Below are 8,769 nucleotides of genomic sequence, written 5' to 3' on the forward strand. Positions count from 1 at the left end.
ACAAATTTTATAATATTTTCACAGTTGTTAGAGGTGTTAAGTCTATATAGATAAAATTAAAAATTAAAAATATCACATTAGGACTAACTATAACTATATGTTAGGTTCTAAGTCTTAGGATTTTATGTATTTAGAACTCTAATTTGTAATGTTGGCAAACCATGATCAAACATTGTATTTAGTCTTATTTAGACTTGCTCAAAGTTGGTTTAATATTGTAAGTTTAAAGTAACTTTGGGAACACAGTGATATCTGCTTCCTCTTCCTCTCCATCTCTTTGAACAATGTTTTCAATTGCAACACACTTATCTACCGTAATGCTTTGAAGTTCCACAAGTAGTTTTGCAACAGAAGATGGGAATAAGTAACTAAGACAGTGACATCTATTTACTATAATAGATGTTAGGTTTTGAAAACCCTGAATTCCTCGTGGAACATTGTTCCACACTACTGTCAACTTAGATAAACTCCATAAGCCTAAAGTTTTCAATTGAGCAAGTACTGCCATTCTTTGGTTGTCATGGTCGACCTTTAGTCCTTCAAGATCAAATATCACTCTTAGTGAATCAGCCTCATTTAATTTAAGATTTTCTAAATTCAGTAACCACAGGATTATGTTGGATGAAAACAATTTATGAGAAATGTTAACTGCAGGATCCCCAGCTGTACAAAAACCAATGAGTTTGGTAGACAGGATATGCGTATTGATGTTAATTGTGGAAACTTGATCCTATCAAATGCCCTTTCATCTTCTTCTCCTTCCTTGAGGAAAATTTCTTCCATGTAATCACACCGTTCTATTTCTAACTCTTGGAGTTTAACCAAACCTCTCGCTATGGACAATGAAAAGACATTTTTCAAACGGCTGCATTTTGATAGCCGAAGAGATTTGAGGTTGCCAAAAAAAGCAAGCTGTGAGTCTGATCTGACATTTTTCAAACTGCTGCATTTGATAGCCCATGACATATTTCTTTTAATTCAACCAAATAAGACAGTTGCAGTGACTCCAGGATAGGCAACGCAGATTGTGGAGTCTGATCTGATGTGGTATCAATTACATATTCTACATCCTTACTATGACGTACACTTAGAACCTTCAAGCATTGAAAACCCTTTTGGTCTAACTCATACAGAATATTTTTTAAATTTTTACTTCCCTCAATTCTAAAATTTCAGATTTCTGTAAGAGTTGATGAAGCATCGGACTCTCTGGAATCTCACGCATGTCAACTCCCCAAAGTACCAAATTGTTTTCAAACAAATAATCATGTGACTGATATTGGAATTGATCAGTAAGTGGGGGCCTATAAAACCCACCACTTATCAGATTACCAATAAATATATGAAATCTTGTCATATGATTTTTGAAGAGAAAGTCTTTTGGAATGACTTGGGGTTTTGTATACAAATTTCTAAAGCCGTTAAACGATGGGAGAAAGACATTAGTTCAGCAAGGCTTGCATTGGATCCCTCTTCCTCTCTGTTGCCTTCAGTAGGTTCCCATTCCATAAGGACTTCTCCCATATACAACTCTTCTAGTCGGGATAAACTTGATAGGAGACCAGGTGGAATTCGTTGAAGATCAAAGCATTTTGACAAATCTAGCAACTTTAAATGACTTAGATTTTTGGTTTCTCTCGGCAACTCCCTGATTCTAGAACCAAAAAAGCTAAGCATTTCTAGTTTCTTAAGTGCTCCAATTGCAGATACATCTTCGAACTTACAATAATCCAAATGCAGTGTCCGAAGGTTCAAGAACCCGGATTGATTGTGGTAGTGACAGAAAGGACATACCTTGCATAGACAATACCTTCAGTTCCTTCATCCCTTTAAAAGATTGGCTGGGAACATCTGTGTGTAAGTTTGCTACATGATAGCTGCAGAAGCTCAAGTTTCGGACACTCTATGTCTTCAGGATGATTTTTCATTTCTTGAGACATAAGGGAAATTGCTTTATAATGTCCATATTTATCTTTCTCTGGCCATTCTTCCATTTTATTATCACTTTCTACCAGAAAACCAAGTTCATCTGCCTTTGATATGGCAAAATCCCGTACAACATCATGCATTTTGACACATTCTACCTTCCCACCATCCAACAGTAGAGACACACTTTCAAGATTTTTAACGATTGCATGAACTCTATTTCTTGCTTCTGCCACATTATCAATCCTTTCAAACAACCTTCGTCCCACACCATATCTGACCAAATATTCAATGGGAATATCATGATCTTCTGGAAATAAACAGCATAGCAAAAAGCATGACTTAGCTTCATCACTTCCTAACTTATTGTAACTGAGCTCCATGATGGAATAGACCTTCGAATCTAGACCAGGAATATTTTTCGGGATAGACTTTTTAAGCTGCTGAAGAGCAGCATTCCACTCTACCTTGCTTTTGTTTTCTAGCGCTCTTCCAACAGTTATAATAGCAACAGGTAGACCTCCACATTCCTTCGCAACCTCCTTTGCTATTGGACGTAGATTGGGAGTATCAATACAATTGCCTGCCTTATCTCTCAAAAGACTCCACGCTTCTTCTTCAGTTAAGACTTTGATTGGAAAAATCTTCTGAGTTTTCATTTGTTTGCAGGCTTCTTCACTTCGTGATGTCAACAAGATTTTGCATCTATTGTGCTGTCCCCCATAAGGAATTCCTACTGCCTCTAGATCAAGTTCATCCCAACATCATCCAATATTACAAGGATACTCTTGTTATCCGTTAGTCTTTTTTTTAATCTTTCTTTTCTTACAAGTGAACCCTCTTCAACAAGTTTCAAACCCAGCATCTCCGCAATTTGACCTTGAATCTTTCCCAAGTCTTTATTCTGGGACACCTCTGCCAATACAACTTCATCAAATAACTTATCATCTTTTGCTCTTTTCGCTACCTCTTTTGCCATTGTTGTTTTTCCTATCCCCCAATACCACATATTGCAATCATGTTGATCTTGTCATCCCTTAGAGCCTCTAAAACTCTGATTGTCAGTTTTATTCTTGATTGAAAACCTTAAAACCTTCAATGGATGATGATCCTATTCCCTGTGGAGCTGCAGAATGCGATACCCTATCAAATTTCTTCTGTAGAACCTTAACAATGGCCTGGGTCATCTTCTTAGCTTTCCTACTCATGGAATAACGGGACTTCAGATTTGGATACCACCCATTCTCAGCTATCCTATCTGCTTCTTCTATGAATCTCGGCAGACCTTCAATGATCTTATCCACCTCTTGTACCCACAACGTAACCACAGGTGAGATTACCTCTCCATTCCATCTGGCTCTGTCAACCTTTAATTGCACCTCAGCCCTCTCAGCACACAGCGTCCGAGATTGTTCTTTGAGATTGTCCAAGTTGCTTTTGTGGTGAATCAGAAGCCAAAACTGTTTTACAAGGGGTGCCACCAAGAATTCTCCAAATTTTTCTAGAATTGAACTAGCAATTTCCATTTCTTTTCTTTGTTCGTTTGGATTCTCTGTAAATAAAGATAATTTTTTAACATGCAGTTATTCAAAACTGAGTTCATAGTGATGATTTCACTAAAGTGGACCTACTGATTAGATAGCTTTGGCACTGCAATTGAACTAGCAGTTATCACTATTTTTTTTTTTTTTGGGGAATGTGCTTTGATCAAGACTAATTCAAAACTTGTGATAAGTAAGTTGGTGCTATATGCATTTAGAATTTCTATTAGAAAAGTTGGGTGCAGATTATAGCCTTCACAAACAGATTATGATAAAGAAAAGATCATTAGAAAAGTTGGGTTTGCTATGGTCTTTGTTGAGGTTGATCTAAAGGCTGAATTTCCAGGTGAGATTGAAGTAGGTATGGGTGATGGAAATCCATTTCTTGTTGGGATTGAATATCCATGGATACCTGTGAAATGCCCAAATGTAATTTCTTTGGACATTTTGCTGCCAACTGTGGAAATATTGAAACAGTTGATCCAAGAAGGATGACTCAGGAGATGGGTGCCTATGAAGGCCAAGAAGGTAGCAGATGAAGTGAAGACTGATTAGTCTAGGTGAAAGAAAGCTCAGGTGAATGCTTCTAGTCCTAAGTTAACTCCAAATCCTCTTCCTCCAAGTAATAGATTTGCTGTTTTTAATTCTGCCAAACTAAAAAGTAGCTAGGCTGGCAGTAGGAGGAGTCGTAACTTCCCCACCAAAAAGAGCTTCTCCACCCTCACTCTTTAAGAAGTAATCTAAGAAAGTTGGCTGTGATACTAGTGAGCCATCAGTTAGGAGGGCTTTGTCTCCTTCCTCTCTCATCAATTGCCCATGAAGTGGTTAATTTGGAATGTCAGGGGTTTGAATTGCCCCTTGAAGCAGAAGTCGAAAAGAAAGCGAGGGAAATGGATTTTAACCTAGTGTGCTTGGTTGAAACAAGAGTAAGGGAGGAGAAAACAAGAGATTATGAATTCCATTTTACTTGGATGGAAATTATGTTTTTCTGTCTCTCAACATGGCCTAGGTAAAATCTAGGTAGAGGACATTTTTTCTATTCAAATTTGTCAAGTAATTTCCGAAGCTATTCATTGCAAAATATTTTTCAAGGATAAAACTGCCACTCTTCCTTCATTTATGGGGCTACTGAGGGTGTTGAGAGATAAATTTTGTGGGATAAGTTGGATCAGTTTTGCAGTCAAGTGAAGGGTTTTCCATGGATTTTGGCTGGAGATTTCAATGTGATAAAGAGTGCCCATGAATAGCATGGTGTTTTGGTGTTACCTGTTATGAAAATAAATTTAATTCATGTTTAGGTGACCTTGAGGTGTGAGATCATGCTGCTGTGTGGTGTTTCTATACATGGAGTAACAGAAGATGAAGACCAGATGAGGAGTATATACCACATTTGGCTTCAAAGGAATGCTATAGTCCATGAAGGTAGAATTTGGACTGGAGCAGATTAAAGAGAAACATCATTAAGGATGTCAAAGCCAGGCTGGGGTTTGAAACAAAATTTGAGAAATCTGTATTAAAAACTACCATTTGCTGTAATTGGGGATTGATCTAGACGGTCAGTGCTACTGTGCAGTCAGCGTGCTCATGCACCAATTTATTGCTTAGTCTCCTAGTATCCCTTAGTTTGAGTAAAGATGGGAAGATGTTGTTGATAGGGTATTGTTGCACTGTTGTGCTGGTTTGGCTCGTTTTGTTTTGTTGTGGTAGTTTCTTTCTTTGTAAACTTCTAGTTTGAGTGTAACTGGGAGGCTCCCCTAATATGGACCCTCCCTACTTGGTGTTTTGGGAGTTTTCCTTTTTTACTTTTTATTTTTTTATTTGTAATGAAATCTAAGCTGAATTACCACCCCCCACCCCCAAAAAAAAAAAAAAAAAAAAAAACAAGAGATTATGACTAATTCTTCTCCATCTTCAAGTATGCAATTGCAAATAATCTATATCTATATCTATATATTACTAAAAGCTGAAGCGTAGTGTTTAATGCTGCTGCTCTCACATTGCGCCACATCAACTACCACGTCATTCTTTTTTTTCTTTTATTTTTTAAAATATAATTTTCCTACAATTTTAAAATGGTTTTTACAATTTTCAATCCTATAAATGCAGCTCACTACTTATTTATTTACTTCCACTATCACCCTATAATAAATCTAGCCCACTACTTATTTATTTACTTCTACTATCACCCTATAATAAATCTAGCCCACTACTTATTTATTTACTTCCACTATCACCCATAATAAATTTGTATAATTAATCTAGCCCATCTTTTATTTATTTAATTCTATTATCAAGCCCAACCCAAAGCCTTTTCAGCTTAAAAAAAAAAAAAAAAAAAAAAAAAAAAACAACAAACAACAACAACAACAACTTGAAGCCTTTCAAGCTTTAGGGTTTTTTTTTTTTTTTTTTTTCCAATTTTCCTATAATTTTTTTAACATTTATTTATTTTTAATATTTACACTTCTCCAATCTTTCTCTCTCCCTTACCATTTCATATCCCCACTACTTCTTCAATCTTTCTCTCTCCCTTACCTTTTCATCTCCCCACTACTCTCTACATTAATATCATTCTTCCTATTTTCCTTCATCTTCCTTTATTTTTATCTCTTCTTATTCACTCTCTTACTATAAATTTGTCACTATCTCTTCTATTCTATGCATAGTTTTCCCTTACAAAAAAAAAAAAAAAAGGTTCCCTCTCTCTCTCTCTCTCTCTAAAGTTTTTGGTGGATTTTTTTTTTTTATTTTTTTTTTCTTGCATCTCTACTTTTGGTTGATAATTTTTTATATTCTTTAAAACTTTATTTTGGGTTAATATGATTTAGTTTTGTTTTTTAAATTTTGATTTAGTTTTGTTTTTTAAATTGTTGTTGTTGTTGTTGTTTTTTTATTTTATTTTTTATTCTCTTTGATTTTTAAATGTTATTCTATTGCGTTTTAAAGAATTAAATATAACATATAAAAATATAATATTATTCTATTATATAACATGATTTGGATAATTTGGTATTTATTCTGTTACATAGCATGATTTTTTATAGTATTCAATTTAGATGTTAAACTATGAGATTTTACTATTTTTTTTTTTTAATTTTCTAACCCTTTGTGGTGGACAAAGTACTCTTAATAATTGTATTAGAAGTACTCTATAATGCCATTTATTTAAAGAAAAGTAAAGGTTAGCGAAACGAAAATAATCGGATAGGTGACAAATTTTAACTTTTGCAATTTTATTTAAATTATTATTATTTTATAACAATGCATGTATAGAAATTTAATTCTTAGATTTTGCTAATAATTGTTTATTTGATAATATGTTTTGGGCAGCCGAAATTATGATTTCTACAAAGAAAATAACCTTAATAGATTATCAAAAACAAAATTTTATCCTAATATTGGTTCAATCAATAATTGTTAAGTTTTGTTAATTTTTTTTAGTTTACATTTTTTTGGTGTTTTGGATTGTTCCTATATTACATATTGTTCCTATAATAAATAAAAATATAATTACGAAATACATTACTCATTATTAGATTAGTTTAAATTGTAAAAAAAAAAAATTAATAAAACCACCATAAAAATTATTATCACGCGCAACGCGCGGGTTCACGGCTAGTATTACTAAAAGGTGAAGCGTAGTATTTAATGTTGCTACTCTCACATTAAGCCACATCAGCAGTTATGTCATTTCTATCATCTTTTCTAAATTTGTCCTACAATTTTAAAATAGTTTTTTATCAATTTTAAATACAGATAATTATAAAATAATTTTCATCCCTATCTTCACCATAAAGCCCACTTCTTACAAATTTAATATCCCATAAAGCCCAGACCCAAAGCCTTTTCAACTAAAACCCTTTGCTTTCACGATTTCAACTTTTTGTTTTTCCTTTCCTTTTGGTGCCCACGGTTTTAATTTCCTGTCTCCCACGTTTTAGTTCTTTCCCCTTCCCCACCTTCTCTGTTCTACGGTTTCCTACAGTTTCATATTTAATCATCGCCAGCCTCTCTCCCTTCTAACGGCAGCCTCTCCTTACAATATATAAATATTGACAGCAGCTAAACAATTCAGTTGAGGTATCTCTAAATCCAAATTTCTTTTGTGCTCTATTCTTTTGCATGATGTTTTTTTTTCCATTTTTACTGCCTCTTTCGTGCTGTGGTGTGGATGATTGTTATATATGTTGAATTTAATTACTTTATAAATCATTTTTCTTAGTGTGTTGAATTTTTGATGGCTGGGTCTTATCCTGTGTGGTTCCAACGACTTAGTGTGACTCTGATTTATTAGTGTAGTGCTGTGGTGTTTGCTTCCATTATTTGTTTTGTATGAGATGCAAAACCAACAATTGGTATCAAAGCCTACTTCAATATCATGATTGTATAACATATTGATTGGGTTTTAGAATCAAAGAAAATTGTTTTCCTAGTTTCATATAAAAATAGTGTCAGAGCCATCTATCGTTGCTTAGGGTTGAAAATAATTTATGTGTCCATATTATCAAAGGTGGCTCTATTGATCTTGGGGCTTAAGATGAAGATTAAAATAAAGATTTTTATATTTTAAAATATTTTTTAAATATATATATATATTTACTTAAAATCTATTCTTCTCGCATTTTTAGACATAAAATTACACATTAAATTTTTGTTTATACATGCATTTGAAAAAGAATCTAACATTTTTATATATTTTAACTCTACTTGATCGTGAATTGCATAAATAAAAAATAATAAAACATATTTATTTCATCACGCAATAAATTAGAATATTGGATTAAACAATAGAATAAAATAGTGCAACTAAAAGCAATAACACTGTTAAAAAACCAAATTCTAGAAAATTATAATGAAATTATATTTTCTATAAGTCAATTTTGATTATAAATTTATTTAGTAGTAATTAATTATATATTTATTTAATGCTTTCTTTTTCACAAAACTTTTTTTTTTTTTTTGGTTAACAAATGGACAATGGTCTATTATATACATGTATCAACTAAACAATTGGGTTTCTTATTATTTTTAAAAAATGAAAAAGAAATAAACATTGAATCTCACTAATTTAAGGCAGCCACCCACACATTTTACTTGAATTATAAAATTTTAAAAAAAAAAAGTAATAATCATATGGTGATACGAGTAGAGAAGGGGTTGGACCAAGTAAAGTGGTCCACTCTCTATCTCACACGCCGCAAGAAAAAGTAAAGGGAATGCATTGCAATTAACCTAAGATGCATGGTAAAAATATGGGTATGGCTGTATGGGTATGATACAGGTACGGAGATACAACATTTAT

The 8,769-nt window shown here is 33.3% G+C and overlaps 1 pseudogene; it reads right to left on the reverse strand.

The window, feature by feature from the left end:
• Nucleotides 1-251: 251 nt before the first annotated feature.
• On the reverse strand, nt 252-3,452 carry LOC112039723 (disease resistance protein At4g27190-like; annotated as a pseudogene).
• Nucleotides 3,453-8,769: the final 5,317 nt, after the last annotated feature.

The sequence above is a fragment of the Quercus suber genome, unplaced genomic scaffold (genome assembly GCF_002906115.3).
Source record: "Quercus suber isolate HL8 unplaced genomic scaffold, Cork oak 2.0 scaffold_19, whole genome shotgun sequence".
NCBI lineage: Eukaryota > Viridiplantae > Streptophyta > Magnoliopsida > Fagales > Fagaceae > Quercus > Quercus suber.